Source organism: Pan troglodytes, chromosome 13 (genome assembly GCF_028858775.2).
Source record: "Pan troglodytes isolate AG18354 chromosome 13, NHGRI_mPanTro3-v2.0_pri, whole genome shotgun sequence".
NCBI classification, from domain to species: domain Eukaryota; kingdom Metazoa; phylum Chordata; class Mammalia; order Primates; family Hominidae; genus Pan; species Pan troglodytes.
Genome location: NC_072411.2, coordinates 92602278 through 92628117, shown reverse-complemented (window position 1 = coordinate 92628117; position 25840 = coordinate 92602278). Strand labels below are relative to the sequence as shown.

Sequence of the window (25840 nt, the reverse complement as noted above, 5' to 3'; positions counted from 1 at the left end):
AGCAATATCTTTCTAATTCTTCATACTCTAAATACTCAGAGGACTCAGGAGTGACTTTAATTCTGGAACATTAGGATAGCAACATTAGGGTGATTCAGGGTAGCCTTTCTAGTAGCCTTAAAAACATAAACAAGTAGCAGAGGTTGGCCTCCCCGCCTCCCCTGGGGCCAGCCCCACAGAGTAGGGAGGCCTTGGCAGGGCTTTGATGAGTGGGCTGGCCCTTGTTTCTGGTATTGGCTCTGGAATTGCTCTGGCATAATTCACAGCCAATTAATCTTGTCAGGCAGCCTATTGATTCCAGCTATAGCTCAGACACCATCATTACAAATAACCATCCCAATAAGCCATTATCTCATTGGTGCACCCGTTCACTTCAAAATGTGAGTGAAATATTTCAATTTAGACAAAAGATGGGGCGTGTGTTTTCACTGAAACAAGTTACAACGCTCAAAGTGTATACATATACGTTGTGGTAGAGTTTTCAAAAATAGAAAATCCAATTATTGAGTAGAGGAAGTATTGAAAAAATAATCTAAGCATAAAAATGACTGTTTATCAACTACTCATTTGTGGATAAGCTTGTTGATCAAGGAAAAAAACATAATGGTCATTAGAAAAAAATTATTCTCCCTCGCCCCGCCACTACCGCCCAAAGCACATTCTTGAGCTTTGTCTGCTGAGCAGTGGGAGTGTGAAAACGTCTACCTGCGTGAAGGAGAGAAGATGAGTGGGTGGGTTTGTGGGAGAACAAACAAGAAGGTGGTTGAGTGGGTGCCGGGTCACTGGGCCTGTGTGGGAGGAGGCTGGGCCGCTGAGTCAGCGGGGAGCAAGAGGGCAGGTGCGTGTGGGTGATGAGTGGGTGGCAGGAGAACACAGCACAAAGCCACCTTGCATATGTGAATGTCTCAAGGAAACATTCCACAGGGCTGTACAAAAGAGCATTAGAAAACAATTAATTAGAAATTCTAGTCAGAAGAGGAAGAGCAAAGCTTTGCTGATAATGCTATCATATAGTCATTTTGTGTTTATAAAATTTTGCTTTTCAGAATTATATTTGTGTTTTATAGCCTGATCACTGGAGGAGAACCTGCCACTGACATTGATAATGAATATTTCAGCTTATACATAGTTTTAGGGTTATCTCAGAGTTACCTCTATAAACAAGAGTGGCCCAAAACAGAGCAGGGGAATGAGTTGAAAACTCAAGGTTGAGGTAAACTCAAATTTCCCATCTAAAATAAGCCTTAAGACCCTAGGAAGAAAAGGGTACTTTTCTTTCCCTATGTGTTAGTCGATGGCATTTATAGTTCCTTTTGTAGCTATACATGATATTTTAAAAAATATGCCTTAAAATCTGAAATTGTAGCATAGATTTATATAAAGTTAGGGCAAAAAAGAGTCATAGAGACCATCTTCCCATATTTTACATATTTTCCCATATTTTGCAGAATGAATTAACTGATACTTAGAGAGCTTAAAAGGACTTGTCCAAGGGGTGGGATAGGAAATCTGTAAAGTCTGATCAATCAATTGATCCATCAATAAGCAAACATGGATGGAATGCAAAGGTGCCAGCCCCAACCCATGGCAGCCTCCAGGGAGAGATGTAATGCGGAAACTTGGAGGAAGAAGCTAGGGAGTGCTTAATGCTCCATGGAGAAGTGAGGCACTCTATGGGCTGGCACAGCTGGTTGCAGAATAGAAAGAGCCCCACCGTGGTGCTGCTGTACATATCTATGGGCAGATGGGAGGGACTGGGAACACTTAGCTCACTGTGTAACAGTGTGAGCTTCCTGGCTGGGAAGTCACTTTATCAGACCAGAGCTTAGCTATGGAGTTCACACCCCATTTCTACTGGTCTGTTTTCCCTTTGAGCTAATTCAGATGCTGAGCTTGCTTCTTGGTCGACTACCCAAAGAGGGAAAAAACTATTTGAATTTTCTCTTTTCAGTCATCCAGGTCATCCTAAATCAAATATTTCTGGTTGCTCTCTTCCTTTTTACCAAAGTCCTTTAATTACCCTTTGAAAACTAGCTTTTCATTTACATTTCTATGTATTAAGAATATCCAGTCAAGGGCAAGATGAAACAGATGGGCAACAGTAACTACATAGTAAAATAAAAATGAAGATCCTCTTATTTAAAAAAATTTTAAAAGTTGGTAGCCTCTGAGACTCTTCCAGGGGCCATTAAAATAGAAAATCCACCTTTCTACCATGCAATTAAGCAACTGAGCTCATTATGTTATGAGAATAACTGTGACATTAATTGCAGTACTGGTATTTTGGCATTTATTTTGCAGAATATATAAATGCCTGTATTTGATTTTTAAAAAGATAGACATATATGGTGTTACGGACTGAACTCTTCCTACCTCTCCCACCAACCTCCCTCCCCCATCCCCTCTGCTAAAAAGTGTATGTTGAAATCCAAACCCTAGGACTTCTGAATGGGACTATATTTGGAGACAGCTTTTATAGAGGTAATTAAGGTAAAATTAGGTCATTAGGGGTGGGCCCTAGTCCAAACTGACTGGTTTCCTTATAATTAGGACATAGACTTGCATAGAAAAAGACCACGTGAAGACAGAAGGGGAGGAAGACAAGTCAAGGAGAGAGGTCTCAGAAGAAAAACCTGCTGACACCCTGATCATGGACTTCTAGCCTCTGGAAGTGTGAGAAAATAAATTTCCTGTTGTTTAAGCCACCCTTGCTCGAGCAGGCCAATACATATAGTTTTCATTATTTGCTACACATTGTCCCCAGGTGTTCCCTATCTGAGACAGGGTTAAGGTCCAAGACAGGGGTTTCTCTCTCCTACTTCCTGACTCTTCTCAAGTAGGATGATTGGAGAAGAAGGGCCTGTTTGAAATAAATTACTCTAGGAGAGGAGGGAAGGCCACAGAGAATGAGTGGTCCTGATGGAAGCAGACAGCATCAAGCCCCAGCATGGGAAGGTAGTAATGGGGCCTAGGAACCTCCTTCCCACTGCTCCATATCTCTCCTAGTCCTCGAGGAAGAAGCACTGGGCACACCTCTGCTCCACGTGAAATATTAACATAGTGTATAAATTCTTTGAGTATTTCTCAAAACATAAACGGTTTTGATTTCTGATATGTTAGATATACTAATCTAATGATATTGTACCAACAAATACAGTATTTTGATATTTAAAAGTAACCTGAGATATAAAAACTGGTATTTGTATTTCTAATTCTACCCAGAGCTCAGCTCATTAAAGCTTACAGTTTACAGGATTGAGTCAAAGTGGCTAATCTTCCTACACACCTTGAGGATTAGTTATATGAATGAACCAAATGCACAATAAGTCGATGGCACTTCAAACAACAGACTAATTAACATTTTTTGGTTAGAAGTTAATAAATTCCTTGTCCAGAGTACGCTCTCAATAAATATTTGTTGAGGTAAAAAGAAGGTATCACCTAAGATCAAGTGGCATATTGGTTCAGATGTTCAAAATTTTAATCCAGATGCTCAGTTTGTTTTTAAAAGAAGGTGATCCAAAATAATTAGGACAAATGTCATATTTTCTTTAATTTTACATTATGTATGCTGTTAGAGTATAATTTTAAAAAAGATAAAATGACTAACATGCAAGTAGAAATGAGTAGATATAAAAATTGTATTTAACACACTGAGATGAGAGAACAATGAGATGTTAAAACCGATGAGCATTTGAGAAGCTAGTCATATAGGCAGTTGAATAAAGAAAAAAAGAAGTGTGATCCAGTGATGAACACCAGCCTGGAGACCACTGCATTCATGATTTCCTCTGCCTACTGCTTTCAACCCTCTGAAGCATTCCTATCCCAGCAGCAAAACTGCTTGACTCCCACCCACGGGCTCCTACCTTAAATCAGTCCTCTTTCCAGGCTGAAGAAATGGAAGTAGTTTTTATCTCTAACACAGCAACTCACCTGGCTTCTCATTTTTGCCCTGATCTTCTGCATCAGTACTTACAAGTGGTCTTCTGCTTTATGTCCTGAGTCTGGCCCACACATTGCACACCAGAGCTGATACCAGCCTAAATCCCTGTGCATCAACTGCAGGCTTGGAGACCTGACCAGAACTGCCACCCTTTTAGGACTGAGCTTCTGCCTCACTCACCTCCTCCTTTTAGATACTGCCTATCTGCATCTGAATCCCAGAGCAAAGCTTGCAACTCTGCAATGGCTGACAGATTTCCCGGGTGCCAGCTACCTCCCTGGAGCAGCCAAACCTCACCTACTTCTGGACCTGCTGCCAGGGGCCAGGATACTCCTCTCCACTCACCTCCCAGGACATACCTGTTATGTTTACCACCCTTCTCCTCACAACTGCATGCCTAAACCACCACCTCTTTTTGTTGCTAACTCTGAGAATATAATAGCTTCCTAATTGCTAGACCTTGTCTTACCAGACCTTCCTCTAGCATTGGACACTGCTGACTGTTCCCTGCTTGAAACGTCCTCTTCTTTGGCTTATGTGACACTCTACTCTCCTGGTTTGCTTCCCCATTTCTGTTGCAGGCTCTTCTTCTTCATCCTCTGAAGTGAAGGTGTTCTTCAGGGTTCTCTCTGTTCTCTCCTTGGCCTTCTAATTTGACTCTCTACACTCACCCTGACAACCTCATCTCTATTCCCTTGGCTTCCATCAGAACTCATACGCTCAAGGGTCCTGAATCTTTCATCTTTCTCTCCCACTCACACCTTCTTCCTGAGCTGCAACTCTCCTATCCAGTTACCTATTAGAGGCTTTCCATATACTTCAAAATCACTTCCAAATGGAAGTCAATTATCTTTCTTTCCAAACTTACATTTTCTGCTTTCCTAGTCTCCAGTAAATAGAATGGCCATTCAATCAAGCCAGAAACCCAACATTATCTTCATGGATAATTGGTAACCAATTCCAGTGGATTTTAGCTCCATCCCACTGCCACTGTCTTGCTTTATATTCTATTATTCTGGCCTATCTTCACTTGGAATGTTCTTGCTATTTCCCTTCTACCATCCTTCTTACATACTGCCACCAAAGTAAGAAAACATTGTGAAGTGCAACCAATTTAGTGAATCACATTAGCTTTTCTAGATGAAATAGATTAAAATGGAAAATACGAGGGTAAAAAAAGTTTCATCATATTTTCTTTACATATAATATTCATATATACACATATATATATGCTATCCATAATCTGTGTATGAATTAGCATGCAAAGTGTCTTCCTTATTAATAGGTGATGGTGATCAAAGAAGTTCAAAAGCCATTCATCTAAAACACAAATCCTATCAGTTTACTTTATTTTTTGAAATAACTTCATCGGCTCCTCTTTTTCCACATAATAAAGCCCAAATGTTTAGCAGAATCTTCAAACTCCTATGATGAGTCTGCAGCCTACTTCTCTTCACTCCTTCTCTTGGCTTCCACTTTAGGGTTACATGGTGGTATGCCAGAAGGTACTAAGAGCCACTGGATAAACCTTCTGTATTTTACCTTCTGTATTATTACCAGCTATAACAATTTTACCTGCTGGCAAATAGTGCAAAATATTCTTTTAGTATCTAAATAGCACAGATATATTACAAAATAGAATTTAAAGTTGGCATGAATTTTTTTAATTATCCTTTACGTTCTGGGGTACATGTGCACAACGTGCAGGTTTGTTACATAGGTATACATGTGCCATGGTGGTTTGCTGCACCCATCAACCCGTCATCTACATTAGGTATTTCTCCTAATGCTATCCCTCCCCTAGCCCCTAACCCCAAACAGGCCCTGGTGGGTGATGTTCCCCTCCCTGTGTCCATGTGTTCTCATTATTCAACTTCCACTTATGAGTGAGAACATGCAGTGTTTGGTTTTCTGTTCTTGTGTTAGTTTGCTGAGAATGATGGTTTCCAGTGTCATCCATGTCCCTGCAAAGGACATAAACTCATCCTTTTTATGGCGTCGTAGTATTCCATGGTGTATATGTGCCACATTTTCTTTATCCAGTCTATCATTGATGGGCATTTGGGTTGGTTCCAAGTCTTTGCTATTGTGAACAGTGCTGCAATAAACATATGTGTGCATGTGTCTTTATAGTAGAATGATTTATAATCCTTTGGGTATATACCCAGGAATGGGATTGTTAGGTCACACGGTATTTCTAGTTCTAGGTCCTTCAGGAATCACCACACTGTCTTCCACAATGGTTGAACTAATTTACACTCCCACCAATGGTGTAAAAGCGTTCCTATTTCTCCACATCCTCTCCAGCATCTTTTGTTTCCTGACTTTTTAATGATTGCCATTCTAACTGGCGTGAGATGCTATCTCACTGTGGTTTTGATTTGCATTTCTCTAATGACCAGTGATAATGAGCATTTTTTCATATGTTTGTTGGCCTACATAGATGTCTTCTTTTGAGAAGCATCTGTTCATATCCTTTGCCCACTTTTTGATGGGGTTGTTTTTTTTTCCTTGTAAATTTGTTTAAGTTCTTTTTAGATTCTGGATATTAGCCCTTTATCAGATGGATACATTGCAAAAATTGTCTCCCATTTTGTATGTTGCCTGTTCACTCTGATGATAGTTTCTTTTGCTGTGCAGAAGCTCTTTAGTTTAATTAATCCCATTTGTCAATTTGGGCTTTTGTTGCCATTGTTTTTGGTGTTTTAGTCATGAAGTCTGCCCATGCCTATGTCCTGAATGGTATTGGCTAGGTTTTCTTCTAGGGTTTTTATGGCTTTAGGTCTTACGTTTAAGTCTTTAATCCATCTTGTATTAATTTTTCATAAGGTGTAAGGAAGGGATCCAATTTCAGCTTTCTGCATATGGCTAGCCAGTTTTCCCAATACCATTTATTAAATAGGGAATTGTTTCCCATTGCTTGTTTTTTGTCAGGTTTGTCAAAGATCAGATGGTTGTAGATGTGTGGCATTATTTCTGGGGCCTCTGTTCTGTTCCATTGGTCTACATATCTGTTTTGGTACCAGTACCATGCTGTTTTTATTGCTATAGCCTTGTAGCATAGTCTGAAGACAGGTAGCATGATGCCTCCAGCTTTGTTCTTTTTGCTTAGGATTGTCTTGACTATGTGGGCTCTTTTTTTGGTTCCATATGAAATTTAAAGTAATTTTTTCTAGATCTGTGAAGAAAGTCAATGGTAGCTTGATGGGGATAGCATTGAATCTATAAATTACTTTGGGCAGTATGGCCATTTTCATGATATTGATTTTTCCTATCCAAGAGAATGGAATGTTTTTCCATTTGTTTGTGTCCTCTCTTATTTCCTTGAGCAGTGGTTTGTAGTTCTCCTTGAAGAGGTCCTTCACATCCCTTGTAAGTTGTATTCCTAGGTATTTTATTATCTTTGTAGCAATTGTGAATGGGAGTTCACTCATGATTTGGCTGTTTGTCTGCTATTGGTGTATAGGAATGCTTGTGATTTTTGCACATTCATTTTGTATCCTGAGACTTTACTGAAGTTGCTTATCAGCCTAAGGAGATTTTGGGCTGAGACAATGGGGTTTTCTAAAGATACAATCATGTCATCAGCAAACAGAGACAATTTGACTTCCTCTCTTCCTAATCAAATATGCTTTATTTCTTTCTCTTGCCTGATTGCCCTGGCCAGAACTTCCAATACTGTGTTGAATAGGAGTGTTGAGAGAGGGCATCCATGTCTTGTGCCGGTTTTCAAAGGGAATGCTTCCAGTTTTTGCTCATTCAGTATGATATTGGCTGTGGGTTTGCCATAAATGGCTCTTATTATTTTGAGATACGTTCCATCAATGCCTAGTTTATTGAGAGTTTTTAGCATGAAGAGCTGTTGAATTTTGTCAAAGGCCTTTTCTGCATCTATTGAGATAATCATGTGGTTTTTGGCATTGGTTCTGTTTTATGTGATGGATCACAATTATTGATTTGTGTTTGTTGAACCAGCCTTGCATCCCAGGGATGAAGCCAACTTGATCATGGTGCATAAGCTTCTTGATGTGCTGCTGGATTTGGGTTGACAGTATTTTATGGAGGATTTTCGCATCAATGTTCATCAGGGATATTGGCCTGAAATTTTCTTTTTTTGTTGTGTCTCTGCCAGGTTTTGGTATCAGGGCGATGCTGGCCTCATAAAATGAGTTAGGGAGGATTCCCTCTTTTTCTATTGTTTGGAATAGTTTCAGAAGGAATGGTACCAGTTCCTCTTTGTACCTCTGGTAGAATTCAGCTGTGAATCCATCTGGTCCTGGACTTTTTTTGGTTGGTGGGCTATTAATTGCTGCCTCAATTTCTCTGTATTTCCTGAATTTGAATGTTGGCCTGCCTTGCTAGGTTGGGGAAGTTCTCCTGGATAATATCCTGAAGAGTGTTTTCTAACTTGGTTCCAATCTCCCTGTCACTGTCAGGTACAACAATCTAATGTAGAGTTGATCTTTCACAAAGTCCCATATTTCTTGGAGGCTTTGTTTGTTCCTTTTCATTCTTTTTTTTAGCATGTCTTCTCGCTTTATTTCATTAAGTTGATCTTCAATCTCTGATATCCTTTCTTCTGCTTGATCAATTTGGCTATTGATACTTATGTATGCTTCATGAAGTTCTTGTGCTGTGTTTTTCAGCTCCATCAGGTCATTTGTGTTCTTCTCTAAACTGGTTATTTTAGTTAGCAATTCTTCTAACCTTTTTTCAAGGTTATTCGCTTCCTTGCATTGGGTTAGAACATGCTCCTTTAGCTCGAAGGAGTTTGTTATTACCCACCTTCTGAAGCCTCCTTCTGTCAATTCGTCAAACTCATTCTCTGTCCAGTTTTGTTCTCTTGCTGGCAAGGAGTTGTGATCCTTTGGAGGAGAAGAGGCATTCTGGTTTTTGGAATCTTCAGCTTTTTTGCACTGGTTTTTCCCCATCTTTGTGGATTTATCTACCCTTGGTCTTTGAAGTTGGGGACCTTCAAATGGGGTCTCTGAGTGGATGTCCTTTTTGTTGATGTTGATACTATTCCTTTCTGTTTGTTAGTTTTCCTTCTAACAGTCAGGCCCCTCTGCTGCAGGTCTGCTGGAGCTTGCTGGAGGTCCACTCCAGACCCTGTTCGCCTGGGTATCACCAGCAGAGGCTGCAGAACAGCAAAGATTGCTGCCTGTTCCTTCCTCTGGAAGCTTTGTCCCAGAGGGGCACCCACGAGTTGCCAGCCAGAGCTCTCCTGTATGAGGTGTCTGTCGGCCCCTATTGGGAGGTGTCTCCCAGTCAGGATACATGGGTGTCAGGGACCCACTTGAGGAGGCACACTGTCCCTTATCGGAGCCTGAACACTGTGCTGTGAGATCCACTGCTCTCTTCAGTGCTGCCAGGCAGGGACGTTTAAGTCTGCTGAAGCTGCCTCCACAACCGCCCCTTCCCCCAGGTGCTCTGTCCCAGGGAAGTGGGGGTTTTATCTATAAGTCCCTGACTGGGACTGTTGCCTTTTTTTCAGAGATGCCCTGCCCAGAGAGGAGGGAACCTAGAGAGGCAATCTGGCTGCAGAGGCCTTGCTGAGCTGCAGTGGGCTCCGCCCAGTTTGAAATTCCTGGTGGCTTTGTTTACACTGTGAGGGTAAAACCGCCTACTCAAGCCTCAGCAATGGTGGACACCCTTCCCTCCACCAAGCTCCAGAGTCCCAGGTCGAGCTCAGACTGCTGTGCTGGCAGCAAGAATTTTAAGCCAGTGGATCTTAGCTTGCTAGGCTCTGTGGGGGTGGGACCTGCAGAGCCAAACCACTTGGCTCCCTGGCTTCAGTCTCCTTTCCAGGGGAGTCAACAGTTCTGTCTCCCTGGTGTTCCAGGCGCACTGAGGTATGAAAAAAAAACTCCTGTGGCTAGCTCAGTGTCTGCCCAAACAGCTGCCCAGTTTTGTGCTGGAAACCCAGGGCCCTGGTGACGTAGGCACTGGAGGGACTCTCCTGGTCTGTGGGTTGTGAGGACTGTGGGAAAAGCGCAGTATCTGGGCCGGAGTACATGGTACAGTGCCTAATGACTTCCCTTGGCTAGGAGAGGGAGTTCCCCTGACCCCTTGTGCTTCCCAGATGAGGCGATGCCCCACCCTGCTTCAGCTCGCCCTCCTTGGGCTGCACCCACTGCCCAACCAGTCCCAGTGAGATGAACTGGGTACCTCAGTTGGAAATGCAGATATCACTCGCCTTCTGCATTGACCTCACTGGAAGTTGTAGACCAGAGCTGTTCCTATTCAGCCATCTTGCCAGCAATCTCTCTCAGCATGAATTTTAAGGTAAAAATATTAGAATGTAATAAAAGAGTCCATGGAGATATAGGACAGGATCCTCCTCTCTGCCTCTCGGAGCACTCAGGAGTAAACGTTTGAGAAATGCTGCCACAATCACCAGAAATGTTCTGACATGGTCCTCTCACACCTACCATGAATCAAAGCTACTCATGTTCAGCAACACGCAGATTTTGTGATGCCACCTGGAGCTGCTCAAGCTACAGGCTCCACAAAGCTCTCTGCTGAAGTGGATGTTAGCTAGCACAAAAAAGCAAACCAGAGGATTTGTAGTCAGAAAACCTCAATTCAAATGCCACTCCTGTCACTTACAGGCTTTAAGGTGCTAGACAAAGCTTTTAGCCAGACCATGAGAGTGATCTGCCTGCAGCACCTGTCACCCTGTGGGTCCTCTGGGAGTATATGACTGATAGAGCTGACTAGGCAGGTTTCTACTTCTTTCCACATGCTACACAGGGATCTCACCAAAGCTGAGCCCTTGGTGGAAAAGTGAACACTTTGCAGGTAGAGGTGGTAAGAGTCCTTCTTGCTACAATCTTAAATCAAGTCATTTGAGTTCTCTAAGTTCAATTTTTTTTTCTGACGAAGAATGGAATGCATAATAACAGTATCTCCCTAAGAGGACTATTTTGAGGATTAAATGAGGTAGTGTATGTGAAAACACTGTGTAAATAGACCTCTTCCTCTACAATAATAAGAATTGTTGTTTTTTAGTGTTACAGCTCTTTTAGAATTTGTCTAGCAGCTTTTCCAGGAAAACCCCTCACACAAAAAAATAAATTGTTATTTTTATAATATTCTGCTTACGAACTGCTTTGTACCAAACTTTTGTGTAAATTTGGTTTCCATTAATACTTGGAACACTTAATTTTTTTTAACTGGTTCTAGGACACAGATATTTTCTCTCTTTAATCATACCAGCAGTAGACTGAAAAAAATACACTGCTATACAATTCTTAGAGGATTTTATAACATTGAGAACACATTCCCTAAACTGTTGAAGTTACAATTACATTATCAAAGCTTAGAAAGTTAATACCAATTTACCATTTCTGATTCTTGTGAAAATGGGGATTCTACGTAGCAAAGAGATTTTTTTTTTTTTTTGAGGTAGGTTCTCACTCTATTGCCCAAGCTGGAGTGCAGTGGTGGGATCATAGCTCACTGCAGCCTCGAACTCCTGGAATCAAGCAATCTTTCTGCCTCAGCCTCCCAAGTAGCTGGAATTATAGGTGTGTGCCACCACTCCTGGCTATTTTTTTTTCACTGGTAGAGATGGGGTCTTGGTATGTTACCCAGGCTTGTCTTGAACTCCTGGCCTCCTGTCTTAGCCTCCCAAAGCACTGGGATTACAGCAGGAGCCACCTTGACCAGCCAAAGAAGAGAATATTTTTAATCTATTCAGTGGGTTCTGGGAAGATGACAGTGGCAGCAGTATATTTTAAAATCCAAATCTCAACATAAAAACAGAGTAACTACTTAACAAAATAAAAAACTCAGAGACAATATTTATAATGACTAGTTACCAGGCATCCACACTGATGAATGAAGACGAACCACCAAACAGCCACAAGACCTGAATTATATCAGCATCTGAGCAGGAGGAAGCAAGGGGGGAAGCAATGAAACTTGACAGACTTTGACAGACTTGAGAATGAGGGAAGCCCAAAACAGCAATAGCTATTTACTGGGAAACACGTGGGTAGGTCTTGCCCAACCCACAAGTTGTGAGTGCAAAAGGTCTGCTACAAAGACTGAGAGTGCTTAAGCAATCTAGATCTTACGATTTCTCTCTAGAAACATGACCTGCCCGGGCTCCCTTCCAGGATTCCCTTCCAGGATCCCCTTCCAGGACCGGGTCACACTAAAGAGAAATGCCAAGTGGAATCAAAATGGAGCCGGACAGAGACATGGATAGCAGAACAACTGATAAAGGAGGCCCAGATAACGGGAGAGGAGGGAATAGAACCAGGAAATCTTATAAGGCAAGCTGACTCTTTTTAATACATAAAAACAACAGAAGAGGGAGTTTGTGTGAAGTTAGAGAAGCTACCCAAAAATCACGAATCAGTCCTACTAACAGTTATGGAAAGACACTTTCATGTAAAAATTTAAAACAGAAAAGTATTGAGGCGAAATCTCTTGCAGTTATTCCTAAGGGGAAAAAATGAGCAGAAAAATCCCTACACAAGAAAGACATGCTCACAGAACAAATCTAAACTATAACTTTCTATTTCAAAAGAAGCTAAAATACATTAAGAAAATGATACAAGAAATGAAATGCAAACATTAATCCAAATTTTAAAAACTCAGAATTGAGGTGGCAGAACTCAAGGGACAATTAGAAATAAAATAAAAATTATTTCAGAAATGAAACTATACTAGGAGAAACAGAAGAGCAAAGAAAACAAAACAAACTTTGCCCTAGGAGAAATAGAAAATTGAAAAAAGAAGAAAAAAAAATTAAATGAAAAAGAAATAAAGAAAAAGATTAAAACCATTAGAGAGAAATTGACAAATATTGAAGATGGATGAGAAGATTCAACCACAAATAACCAGAATCTATGAAGAAGAAAAGTAAAACAAGGGGACAAAACAAATATTTAAAACTATAGTTGGAGAAAATTTTCCCTAAACAATAATATGAAACTATATGTTGAAAAAGCACACTATGTAGCTGAGAATATTGACCTACAACAAATAACACCAAGATGTATTTCTAGTAAGATGGATGAACTTAAAAAAAAAAAAAAAGAAAATAGTCCATTGGCTATGAAGTCAAAACCAGCAAGTGATTTGTAAGGGTAAGAAGATTAGATTACCGTCATATTTTTTACAACAATACTTTATGCCAAAAGAAAACAGAATAACATACTAAAGAGACTCAAGGAATACAATATGAACCAACATTAAAATGCTCAACTATAAAAGCCACTGAAAAATATTTACAATGACTAGGTTACCAGGCATCCACACAAACGAGTGAGGACAAAAACTTTGAGAATACTGTTTTTTAGCCCTTCCTAAAGATTCTAGTGAATGAGTTTCAGATCATTAAAAGATATATCAACATGAGGACTGATGGTATACATTAAAGACAGTTACCTGAAACTAATAATAAGTGTGAGTTAAGAGAGAGCATAACATGTAAAGGCTACATTTGTACAAAATGCAGATATAGCACTGCTATTAAAAAATAGAGAAGGGAGATGATATGAAAAAAGTATTTTAAGCTGTATTTTGTTCTTATGCTGTTGGTAGTAGTATGTGTATTATTATTCTGATCCTGTTGTGTGTGTAACGTGGAATAAAGTTAATGAGTAATTATGAGATATTCTAATTTCATCGCTATGGTTTGAATGTTTGTGTCCCCCCAAAATTTATATGTTGAAATCTTAACCCCCAAGGTGATAGTATTAGGAGGTAGGGCCTTGTCGGGGGGATTAGGTCGTGAGAGCAGAGCCCTCATGAATGGAATTAGTGCCCTTATAAAAGATGCACCAGGTAGCTTGTTCACCCATTCCACCAGGTGGGGACGTAGTAAGAAGGAGCCACCTATAAACTGGGAAACAGGCCCTCACCAGACATGGAATCTACCGGTATCTTGATCCTGGACTTCCCAACCTTCAGATTTGTCAAAAATAAATATCTGTTCTTTGTAAGCTATCCAGTTTATGGTATTTTGTTATAGCACCCCAAACAGACTAAGACACTGTCATCTACTGTATACCTGGGAACTAGGAATCTTGATATGGGGAAAAGAGATGCAATGTAGTATAAAGAAAGCTACGTAAAAAACCCCATAGTCCTGAACTTTCATTAGAAATATCAGTGTGATCATTAGATATTTTATTTGTAGAGTTATATCAATATGTATACTTATCAGTAGACAGGCTTTCTAGTTCTGCTACTGAAAAGTTGCAGAAACAATAACCAACCAGGCAGAACCAAGCATTAATGCCTGGACTGTAGTCTTGAAATTTTATTTCCCAAAGGTTTTGCTTTGAAATCTAATTTCAAATATATCAGGACTTTTTGGAGACATGACGGATTCCATGTCTAGGGAAGGAACCATACAAATGATCCTGGAACATCTGATATCAGATATCAAAGAAACTGGCAAAAATTTACTAAGATATGTCAAAAGGGCTCAGGAGCCAACTTGAAGAGAATCCTATTGGTCGAAGATAGGACAATTTGAGCTTCAGGAAAAAAAAAGTAATAATTGCTATTCATCGAAATCTTATTAAATATATAGAAATCCATGAGTTCATGATAATATTATTCAAAAAAACAAAGAATTGTTCAGCTTCAGTGGATGAAAAGGAACCAATTAATTATCTTGAAAACTGGTAAATTAGGGGAAAAGAACCAATCACTTATCCTGCCTTTTCTACATGAACTGCACCATTGGGTAGCCAAATAGTAGATGAGGAGATCCATTTCCTTATAAAAGTATTCCAACTAATACATGAAAAAGAAATCATGGAATTTGAGTGTCAACATTTTGCAACCTCCAATGAATTAGTGGATCTAGATATCAATAGTTCCTAATGTCACAAAAAGAGAGTCAGTCAGACATTTTATGAAAGAACACACACAAAACCTATAGCCTCACTGAAAGGGATAAAACCCAAGTCTGCGGAAGCCTTTGAATCCAGTTGCCAGTTTTCAGGAACAAAGAACAGAGGCACATGCCAAACTGCACTGTAAGTATGAAAACAGTGATACTCAGCTGTGGGAAACTACATATCAAACAGCTCTAGTTTTTCAATAGATATATCATAAGGAAAAGAGAAAGTGGAGGGGTGAACAGGTGGATATGAGAGACTTAAGGGACAACCAAAACAGTTATTAATGGGCAAAAATATAGTGTCTATGGATGTACACTTGGTTCATACAACTATAAACAAACACATGAAAGTGATTATTATGAAAATCAGGATGGTGGATATTTTTGGAGGAGGAAGAGGTTTGAAATTGGGACAAGGCACATGGAGAGCTGGAGTAGCTGGAAAATTCTACTTCTTGATTTGGGTGATGGCTACCAGCATGTCTGCTGTATAATAACGCACTAAGCACACATTTATTTTTGTATAGCTTTCTAAATCTGTTTTACTTCATGATAGATATAAAGATTAAGAGTAACAGGCCGGGCGCGGTGGCTCACGCCTGTAATCCCAGCACTTTGGGAGGCCGAGGCGGGTGGATCACGAGGTCAGGAGATCGAGACCATCCTGGCTAACACGGTGAAACCCCGTCTCTACTAAAAATACAAAAAATTAGCCGGGCGTGGTAGCGGGCGCCTGTAGTCCCAGCTACTCGGGAGGCTGAGGCAGGAGAATGGCGTGAACCCGGGAGGCGGAGCTTGCAGTGAGCCGAGATCGCGCCACTGCACTCCAGCCTGGGCGACAGAGCGAGACTCCGTCTCAAAAAAAAAAAAAAAAAAAGAGTAACAAAAATCTGTTTAACATAAAAGATCGCTATCACAACAAAGAATTTTAACAAGATTCTCTCATTGGTATTACTCAAGATTGAAAAATAATGAAAAGTACCTATAATATTTCAGTACTTATTATATACAGCAAAAAGTAGAAAGAGGGAAAACTAGGAAAAGGCAAGAATCAGGTGAAACAGTGAAATGGAGGGGAAGGAGTAACCTCTAAATCTTAAAACAAATCCAAGAAAATTAGTATGTTTAGATGAGCTGTTTGCCCTAAAGTGGGCTTAGATTTTACATAGAGGAATACATATTTATGAAGCCCTCATTACTTAGGTCTGGCCCTTTGAAACTCAGGGTATAAAATTTTCCTTGGCCTATTCTAACCTTGCTTTAATTATTGCTGAAATAAGTTAAGAGGCTTAAATTTTAAATGGATTGTTTTAAACATTAGTGTTAGGCAAATTATCTTTAAGTGAAAAGAAAAAAAAAAAGGAGTGCCATCAGAATCCTAATGCCAAGATATATGAACATGTAGTTCCAGGGACACACCCACAATGTGGTTAGGAGAGACAAATTCTAACCTGCAGAATGCATGCCTGAAAAAGGAGTCTACATCCTCCCTCTTTCCTTCTATTTGCTCCACTGTCTTAATGGCTTATCCTGCCTGTCATTCCAAGTGGCAAGTGACCTAGTTAACCCAGCTTTCTCACACTGGACCATCTGGATTAGTCACTGCTCTTTCCACCCCACCTCTCCTTTTTTATCTCCTCTTTTTCTGCCATTCCTATTATCTTTTCCTTACTTTCCTCATGATAACCCATCCTCCTCCTTCGTCGAATTTTTCTTATTTTATTATAAGAATAAGAAGTATTTGTGGATGGGCACGGTGGCTCACACCTGTAATCCCAGCACTTTGGGAGGCCAAGGTGGGCGGATCACCTGAGGTCAGGAGTTTGAGACTAGCCTGGCCAACATGGTGAAACCCCATCACTACTAAAAAATACAAAAAGAAAAAAAATTAGCTGGGCGTGGTGCAGTGCACCTGTAGTCCCAGCTACTCAGGAGGTTGAAGCACGAGAATCGCTTGAACCCAGGAGGTGGAGGTTGCAGTGAGCCAAGATGGCACCACTGCACTCCAGCCTGGGTGACAGAGCAAAACTCCATCTCAAAAACAAAAGAATAAAAAGTATTTGCAATTTTGCTGTTTAGGAAATTGAATGATTTAAAATAAAGATGTTATCTCAATCTACTCAACAGGATTAATAGGGGAAAAATACATAATTGGTGTAGAAGCAACTCCCATTTTGAGTCAGTGTGTATATTTCAAAATAGAAAATACATTTGTCAAAGTTTAGAATAATGAATAAAACTCATTTATTAAGTCACCATAAAGTTTCAGATTACCATTTTCACACATTTATGAAGGCTCTGGGGAGCTGTCAAAAATATCACCATAGTGATTTTCTCCACTGCCTATTACTATTCCAGTTTTTGTCTTCTATGAAACCACTTCCCACTATAAAGTTTAAAAATACCAGACACTCGCTCCACCACTTTTAGCAAGGGTATAGGCTACCAAAATACATGGGACCAGAAAGTCTGAGGAGTCTGACGAGAAGGTGAAGATGAGAGCTTCCAAGAAAGTCTTTTCTTCCCCATTCAAGAGATGAAAAGGGAGATAGTCCTCCCTATATTTGGTTGTGATTGTGCGAGAACCCAGTGTCAGCAGCAAGGACAGCCTTTTTCAATTATGAAGGCAAAAGCTTAAGGACAAAGTCCAACAAGTGGAGAGTGGTGGAAAGAAGCTGAAAACAGCCTGGGTCCTTGGGAGCATGCTTAAGCTACTGAATCAACTGGCTTTGAGACTTCCGTGCACACAACATAATAAATGTTTTGTTTAAGACACTTTTAGTTATACATTTTGTTACTTGTAGTTGGAAATATCCTAGCTAATATATACCTCAACAATACAGGTAGATTTCTTGACTCTATTGCTAAGGACAGGACCTATAAATCACAGTAAACAGATGTAATAAAATGGGGGTGGGGGTAGGGGAAGTAACTGAAATGTACCAAATAATAATAATTATTCATTTTCATCTAACTTTAGAGACTTTGCATAGTGTAAGCAAAAATATATCTAATTTCAGGTAGATGGACTTTATTGGCAAAATATGATTAACGACATTAGCAAAACTTAGAAGTACAGTCGTCCCTCAGTATCTGTGGGAGACTTATTCCAGGACCTCCCATGATACAAAAATCCAGAGACAGTCAAATCTCTGATAAAAATGTTGCAGTAAGTACTTGTATATAGCCTACATTCATCTTCCCATACACTTTAGATTAGCTCTAGTTTACTTATAATACCTAATACAATGTAAATCCCAAGCAAATTGTTGTTATACTGTATTGTTTAGGGACTAACAAGGGAAAACAGTCTGTATGTGTTCAGTATAGATGCAGCCATCTTTTCTTTTTTTAAAAAAAAATATTTTCTGTCTGTGGTTGAGTAAGGCCATGGATGCGGAACACACAGATATGGAGGGGCTGACTGTGTATTTGTTGAATTATTTATACATTCCACTTTCCACGGTTTCTTTTGAAACATGACTAATCTAGAAATTGTGATTTTGTTATAGAAACAGTGTAGAACAAATAGATTCTATTATGTCAATTTTCTTTGTAAAATAAAATACTAGGAGTATCTAGATTATAAATTTCTTTCCCACACTGGGTTGCGTTTTCTTTGACATTCCACTCCTATGACCAGCAATAATGTGCTAGAAAAATAGGCAGTGAAAGATCTGTATAAAAACTCCGTAACATACTTGAATGTAGCCAGATATGGAGTACAAAGAGACAGCAATAATGAAAACAGAGGCTCTGGAGAACTGACTTTAAAAAAGAAAAAGAAAGAGAGGGAGAGGGAAAGAGAGAGAGAGAACATAGAAGCAGAACAAAATCTGAGACACTGTTATATTTATCTCTGTTCCCCAACCTCCACCCACCCCTTTTTAAAAATATTTGAGTTCTTTCCAAAAACACATGAAAGAAAATAGATTGAAGAATTTTCTGCATAGATTGTGATTGCTGGGGATATTCTGAAGTGCATGATCAAGAACTGAAAGCTAGAAGAGACAATCCCGATGTCTTAACTGAATTGAAAGGTTCCTGAATCATACATAAATCTCTTTCATTATCAAAAAACGACTAAGAAAGGCAGTTAAGTAACTTAAACTAAACGGATATCTGCTGTTTGTAGGTTTCCCTGAAAGAAAATAAACTTTGAAATATAATTCATCTTCTCTCACTGTAAATCATCTCAAAAGAAATTACCCCAGTGGGGGGAAAAAAGAGAACGCTAGATTGTAGAGAATGGCTGATTGAAAAAAATGTTTCCTAATGGTGTGTTAGTTGCAAAGAAAACTTTGGCAGAGGCTCCTTAGGAATCAAGTGAAGTGGAGTGGTGAGATCGGATGGTGTCAAAGCAAGAGACAAACTAGAGTCCCAATGCTGGGAAATTTTATTTATAGTGTAATCCTAAACTTACTAACTGAAAAATAAATCTTTTTTTTTCTTACTTTTTTGTTTTATTTATTTACTTACTTTTGAGACAGGGTCTTGATTTGTTGCCCAGATTGGAATGCAGTGGCGTAATCATAGCTCACTGTGGCTTGAACTCCTGGCTCAAGTGATCCTCCTACATCAGCCTCCTGAGTAGCTGGGACTACAGGTGTGTGCCACTACACCCAGCTAATTTTTTTTTTTTTTTTTTTTTTTTTTTTTTTGCGGGGGTAGAGACAGTGTCTCACTATGGTGACTAGGCTGGTCTAGAATTCCTGAGCTCAAGTGATCCTCCTGCCATGGCCTCCCAAAGTGCTGGTATTACAGGCATGAACCACCACACCTGGCTACTTTTTAAAAAAATAACAAATAACTGGTGACCAGTTTCCTGTATCTTAGTTACCTTAAATGCACTCTTAGATGCACTGTATTTGTTCAACTTTGCTTTTTTCAGATTAACTGATTATACTATTTTTCCCATTAATACTATTTTCCAGCCATGATTCAGTAATCACCAATCACTTTTGAGTATTTTTTCTCACCACTAATACAGTATAGTCAAAAGAATATTTGCTTCACAATCATAAATGTAAATCCCCAAGCTATATATCAGACCTACTGAATAAGAATCTTTAGAGATGGGACTCTCATTCACACCAAAATTTGAGAATCACAAATTAAAAAAATTCCACATCTCTCAACTTACAGGAATTTAACCAATTTTTTTTTACCAAGAGCTTTAGCAATTTATTATAGAGGACATATTACCTTTTTCTTAATAAATTATATTTATTCTAATCCTATACAATATCATTTATTTTTATTGAAATAACCTATTTATTAGTTTTGACATGACTTATTAAAATTACTGAACTAGTATATGGCAAGTCAATTTCAAAATATTTTCTAAATGAAATATGCTAAGAAAAACGTGATACAACAAATCAACTTCTATTTTTATTCTTTTATGGAGAAGTCTCAGATACTCTGTCTTTTAATGAGTAAAATTCTAAAACTGGGGATTTTTGAAAGAAAGAAATGATGACACATAGCCTCTGTAATCTTTATGGCATTGGCTGGTATTATTGCAGTAACAGACTAAATTTTTCTTTATCAAAGAACCTAAAGTAGTAGAACTTTGCCATTTTCTTTTAACTTAATTAAATGTTCTACCTAAAAGCTAAGTGAAAGCTCCTAAATAATTTCTCACATGAGCTGAATCTTACTTCTGATTCATAGTGACTGATTATAGCCCATGACAGTTACTGAAAATTAATTAGTTATAAAGAGCAAGAACCATAGAAATAAAAAAGCAGAGGCTGAAAATTGAATTGTCATCTTTTTCACATCACATGGAAATAGTCTAATGGAATTAAAGAATTTATGAGACTTCTGGTTCCAAAATGGTGGGCTATAAGCAAGCTGGCTTTACTTTTTTTCTACAGAAACCCAAAAACAAATATACAGCCCCTAACATTATCACCAGCAAAATTCCTGAACTCCAATAGGAGGATGAGACAGTTCCTGAAGCCACAGAGAAGTGAAAAAATTACAAGCAGGTGGTAAGAGAATTGAACTTACATATTTACAATGCACCTCTCCTCAATCTGCCTGTCACCAAGTGTGTGGTATTTCAGGCACTGCTGATGCTTCCCAAGGGTTGAGGCAGGAACAGGACTCCTGCCAGGGAACCCAAGATGGTGAGAAAGCTGATTGTCCACCTCAATCTCACTTTTCCAGTGTAAAAACTGTGAGCCAGGGAGAAATATCCTTGAGAACAGCCAGAGACAGGGGCAAAAAGAGAGGACAACCATCCCACCTAAAAACTCTGCTCAGTGACTTGGCCAAAAGAGATATCAAATGAGAGTGACTGTTCATCAGCACTGTGCTGTAGGAGGTTTGTTCCACAGGTCCCCTGGGCACAAACTCCTAGCCAGCCTTTTCACAGTAGCAGGCTACCCACTTTGGGACCTCCCTCATTTGGGACAGGTGGCACTCTGGTTATTTATTAGTGCCAGGCAAACTGGGCTTAAGGCACCATCCAGGGTTGAAAAGAAGATAGCAGCCTAGTCACGGGTGGAGGGAAGACTATCAATAAATAAATTACAAAGAATCTGAGCAAACATGTACAGTAAAAACCCAAACAAGCCAGATAGAGAAGACTGGAATAAGTAACTAATTCTTCATTACAAAGACATAGATATAGATTCACAAGAAACTATAGTAAACAGGGAACCATGACCTCTCCAGACACACAAAGCAAAGAACCAGTGACTAAACCTACAAAAACAGTGCTATGTGAACTTTCTGACCAAGAATTCAAAACAGCAGATTTAGGGAAACTTAGTGATCTCTAAGATAACACAGAATAGCAATTCAGAAATTTATCAGAGAAATTTAACAGAGATTAAAATAATTTTAAAAATCAAATAGAAATCTTAGAACTGAGAAACACATTTGCTAAACTGAAAAATTCATTAGTGGTTCTCAACAGCAGAATGGATTCAGCAGAGGAAAGAATCAGTGAGCCTGAAGACAGGCTATTTAAAAAGACACAGCCAGAAGAAAAAAAAAAGTAAAAAAACAATGAAAAGGAAGATCACCTACAAGATATAGAAAGTTACCTCAAAAATCAAATCTCAGGGCTGGACACAGTGGCTCACACCTGTAATCCCAGCACTTTGGGAGGCCAAGGTGGGCAGATCACTTGAGGTCAGGAGTTCAAGACTAGCTGGGCCAACATGGCGAAATTTTGTCTCTACCAAAAATACAAAACTCAGCTGGGTGTGGTGGTGCACTCCTGTAGTCCCAGCTACTAGGGAGGCTGAGGCAAAAGAATCGCTTGAACCCAGGAGGCAGAGGTTGCAGTGAGCCAAGATTGCACCACTGCACTCAAGCCTGGGCAACAGAGCAAGACTCCACCTCAAAAACACAAAACAAATCTAAGAATTATGTGTGTTCAAGAGGGAGTTGGGCAAGAGCAAGAGGTAGAAGGCTTATTCAGAGAAATAATAACAGAAAAATTTCCAAAACAGAAAGAGATAAATATCCAGGTACAGGAAGGTCAGAGAACACCAAACAGATTTAACCTTAGTAAGACTACCCCAAGGCATGTAATAATCAAACTCAAAGGACAAAGAGAGGATCCCAAAAGCAGCAAAAAGAAACAAATAACATATGAAGGAGCTCCAATTTTTCTGGCAACAGACTTCTCAACAAAACCCATACAGGCCAGGAGGAAATGGGACATTTTCAAAGTGCTGTTAGAAAAAGAAAAAAAAAAACTGCTATCCAAGAATACTGTATTCTGCAAAGCTATCTTTCAAATATAGAGAAGAGATAAAATCCTTCCCAGAAAAATGTTCACAGAATTCAGCACCAGCCCCATCTTACAGGAAATGCTAAAGGGAGTTCTTCAATCTGAGAGGTAAAAACACTAAGTTGCAAATAGAAAATATTTGAAAGTTTAAAACCCAGTGGTAAAATTAAGTATGTGGGCAAACCCAGAATACTCTAATACTGTAACTGTGGTGTGCAATCTACTAACAGCTTTAATATGAAGCCCAAAAGACATATCTATGAAAAACAATAATAGTTACATCAACCTGTTAAAATTAAACAACTTGCTTCCAAATGACCAATTAAGAAATGAACAAATGAAGAAATTACTGAAACAAGAAATTAAGAAAGAAATGTAAGAATTTCTTGAAACAAATGAAAGTACAAATACAACATACCAAAATCTATAGGATACAGCAATAACAGTAGTAAGAGGAAAGTTTATGGAAATAAACATCTATATCAAAAAGTAGAAAGACTTCAAATAAACAACCTAACAATGCCCCTGAAGGAACTAGAAAGGAACTAGAAGGAACTAGAAAAACAAGAAAAAACCAAACCCCAAATTAGTAGAAGAACAGAAGTAGTAAATATCAGAGCAGAACTAAATAAAATGGAGACCAAATATATATACACACACACATATATATATAAAATGAAATTGTTTTTTTGAAAAGATAAAATCGACAAACTTTTAGCCAGACTAATTCAGAAGAGAAGACCCAAATAAATAAAATCAGAAATGAAAAGGAGACATAACAACTGAGACCACAGAAATACAAGGAATCATTAGAGACTAATGTGACGAGTATTCACCAACAAATCAGAAAACCGAGAAGAAATGGAAAAATTCCTGGACACATAAAACATGCCAAGATTGAAGAAATTAAAAACCTCACCAAACCAATGATGAATAATGAGAGTGAAGCCATAATAAAAAATCTCCCATCAAAGAAAAGCCCAGGATCTAATGGATTCACTGCTGAATTCTACCAAACATTGAAAGAAAAACTAATACCAATTCTACTCAAACTCTTTTTAAAAATTGAGGAGGGAATACATCTAAACTCATTCTAAGAGGCCACCATTACCTTGACACCAAAACCAGATAAGGACCCACACACAAAAATGAAAACTACAGGCCAATATCCCTAATAAACCTCAAACCCAAAAATGCTCAATAAAATACTATCAAACTGAATTCAACAACATTTAAAGATCATGCATGCTGGGTATGCATGCTGGCTCACGCCTGTAATCCCAGCACGTTGGGAGGCCAAGGCAGGAGGATTGCTTGAGCACAGGAGTAACTCAAGGAGCCTGTGTAACATAGTGAGACCCTATCTCTACCAAACATAAAGTAAAATATATTATCTGGGCTTGGTGGCATGCATCTGTAGTCCCAGCTACTCAGGAGGCTGAGGCAGGAGGATCATTTGAGCCTGGGGGGTTGAGGCTGCAGTGACCCATGATCATGCCACTGTACTCCAGTATGGGTGATAAAGTGAGGTGCTGTCTCAAAAAAAAAAATCATTCACTATGATCAAGTGGAATTCATCCAAGGGATGCAAGGATGGTTCGACATATGCAAATCAATGAATGGGATACATCACATTAACAGAACCCAGAACAAAAACCATATGATCGTTCCAATACATGCTCGAAAAACATTCAATAAAATATTCATCCCTTTATGATAAAAACCTTCAACGAACTGAATATAGAAAAAACATCTCAAAATAATAAGGGCCATAGATGAGAAACCCATAGTTAACATTATACTGAATAAGGAAAAATTGAAACCCTTTCCTCTAAGATCTGGAACAAGACAAGGATGTCCACTTTCATTACTTTTAGCCAACATAATACTGGAAGTCCTAGCAAGAGCAATTAGGCAAGAGAAAGAAATAAAGGGCTTCCAAATTGGAAAGGAAGAAGTCAAATTAGCCTTATTTGCAGATAACATGATCTTTTACTTAGAAAAACCTAAAGATTCCACAAAAAAACCTGTTAGAAGTAGTAAATGAATTCAGTAAAGTTGCAGGATACAAAATCAACACACAAAAATCAGTTGTATTTATATATGCTAAAAGCAAACAATCTGAAAAAGAAATCAAGAAACCAATCCCATTTATAATAGCTACAAAGAGTATAAAATACCTAGGAATCAGTTTAACCAATGAAGTGAAAAATCTATGTAAGTAAACTATAAAACACTGATGAAAGAAATTTAAGATTTCATGGATTGGAATAATTAATATTATTAAAATGTCCATACTGCCCAAAGTGATCTACAAATTCAATACAACCCCTATCAAAATACCAATGACATTCTTTACAGAAATAAAAAAAAAAATCCTAAAATTTGTATGAAGCCATTCAAGATTCAAAATAGCCAGAGCAATCCTGAGTGAAAAGAACAAAGCTGGAGACATCATACTACTTGATTTCAAAATATATTACAAAGCTATAGTAACCAAAACAGAAGGGTACTGGCATAACAAAAGACACATAGACCAATGGCACAGAATACAGAACCCAGAAATAAATCCACATGTTTAGAGCCAACTCATTTTCAACAGAAGTACCAAGGACATACAATGGGGAGAAGAGAGTCTCTTCAATAAAATGTGCTGGGAAAAATGGATAACCATATGCAGAAGGATGAAGCTAACCTCTATATCTTACCATATATAAACATCAACTCAAGATGAATTAAAGGCTTAAATCTAAGACCTGAAACTATGAAACTACTAGAAGAAAACGTTTCAGGACATTGATTTGGGCAAAGATTTTTTGGTAAGACCACAAAAGTACAGGGAACCAAAGAAAAAATAGGCAAACAGAATTACATTGAGCTAACAAGCTTCTGCATAGCAAAGGAAACACTCAACAAACGGAAGAGACAACCCATAGAATGAGAGAAAATATTTGCAAACTACTTGTCTGACACGAGATTAATAACCAGAATATATCAGGAACTCAAACAACTGAATAGCAAAAACCCCAAATAATCCAATTTTAAAATAAGCAAAAGATCTGAATAGACATTTCTCAAAAGAAGACATACAAATAGCTAACAGGTATACGAAAAAATGTTCAACATCCAAAATCATCAGGAAAATACAAATCAAAATCACAATGAGGTATCTCACTTCAGTTTTTTTTTTAATCAAAAAGACAGGGAATAACATATGCTGGTAAGGATGTGGAGAAAGGGGAACACTTGTGCACTGTTGGTGGAAATG

At 38.7% G+C, this 25840-nt stretch overlaps 1 long non-coding RNA gene and 1 pseudogene across 1 annotated transcript in view; one reads left to right on the top strand and one right to left on the bottom strand.

Annotated features, from left to right (window-relative positions):
- Positions 1–25840, bottom strand: part of LOC107973869 (uncharacterized) — a 35207-nt gene that overhangs the window by 5769 nt on the left and 3598 nt on the right. The gene's annotated exons all lie outside the window — the stretch shown is intronic.
- On the top strand, positions 10955–11007 carry LOC112208469 (U7 small nuclear RNA; annotated as a pseudogene).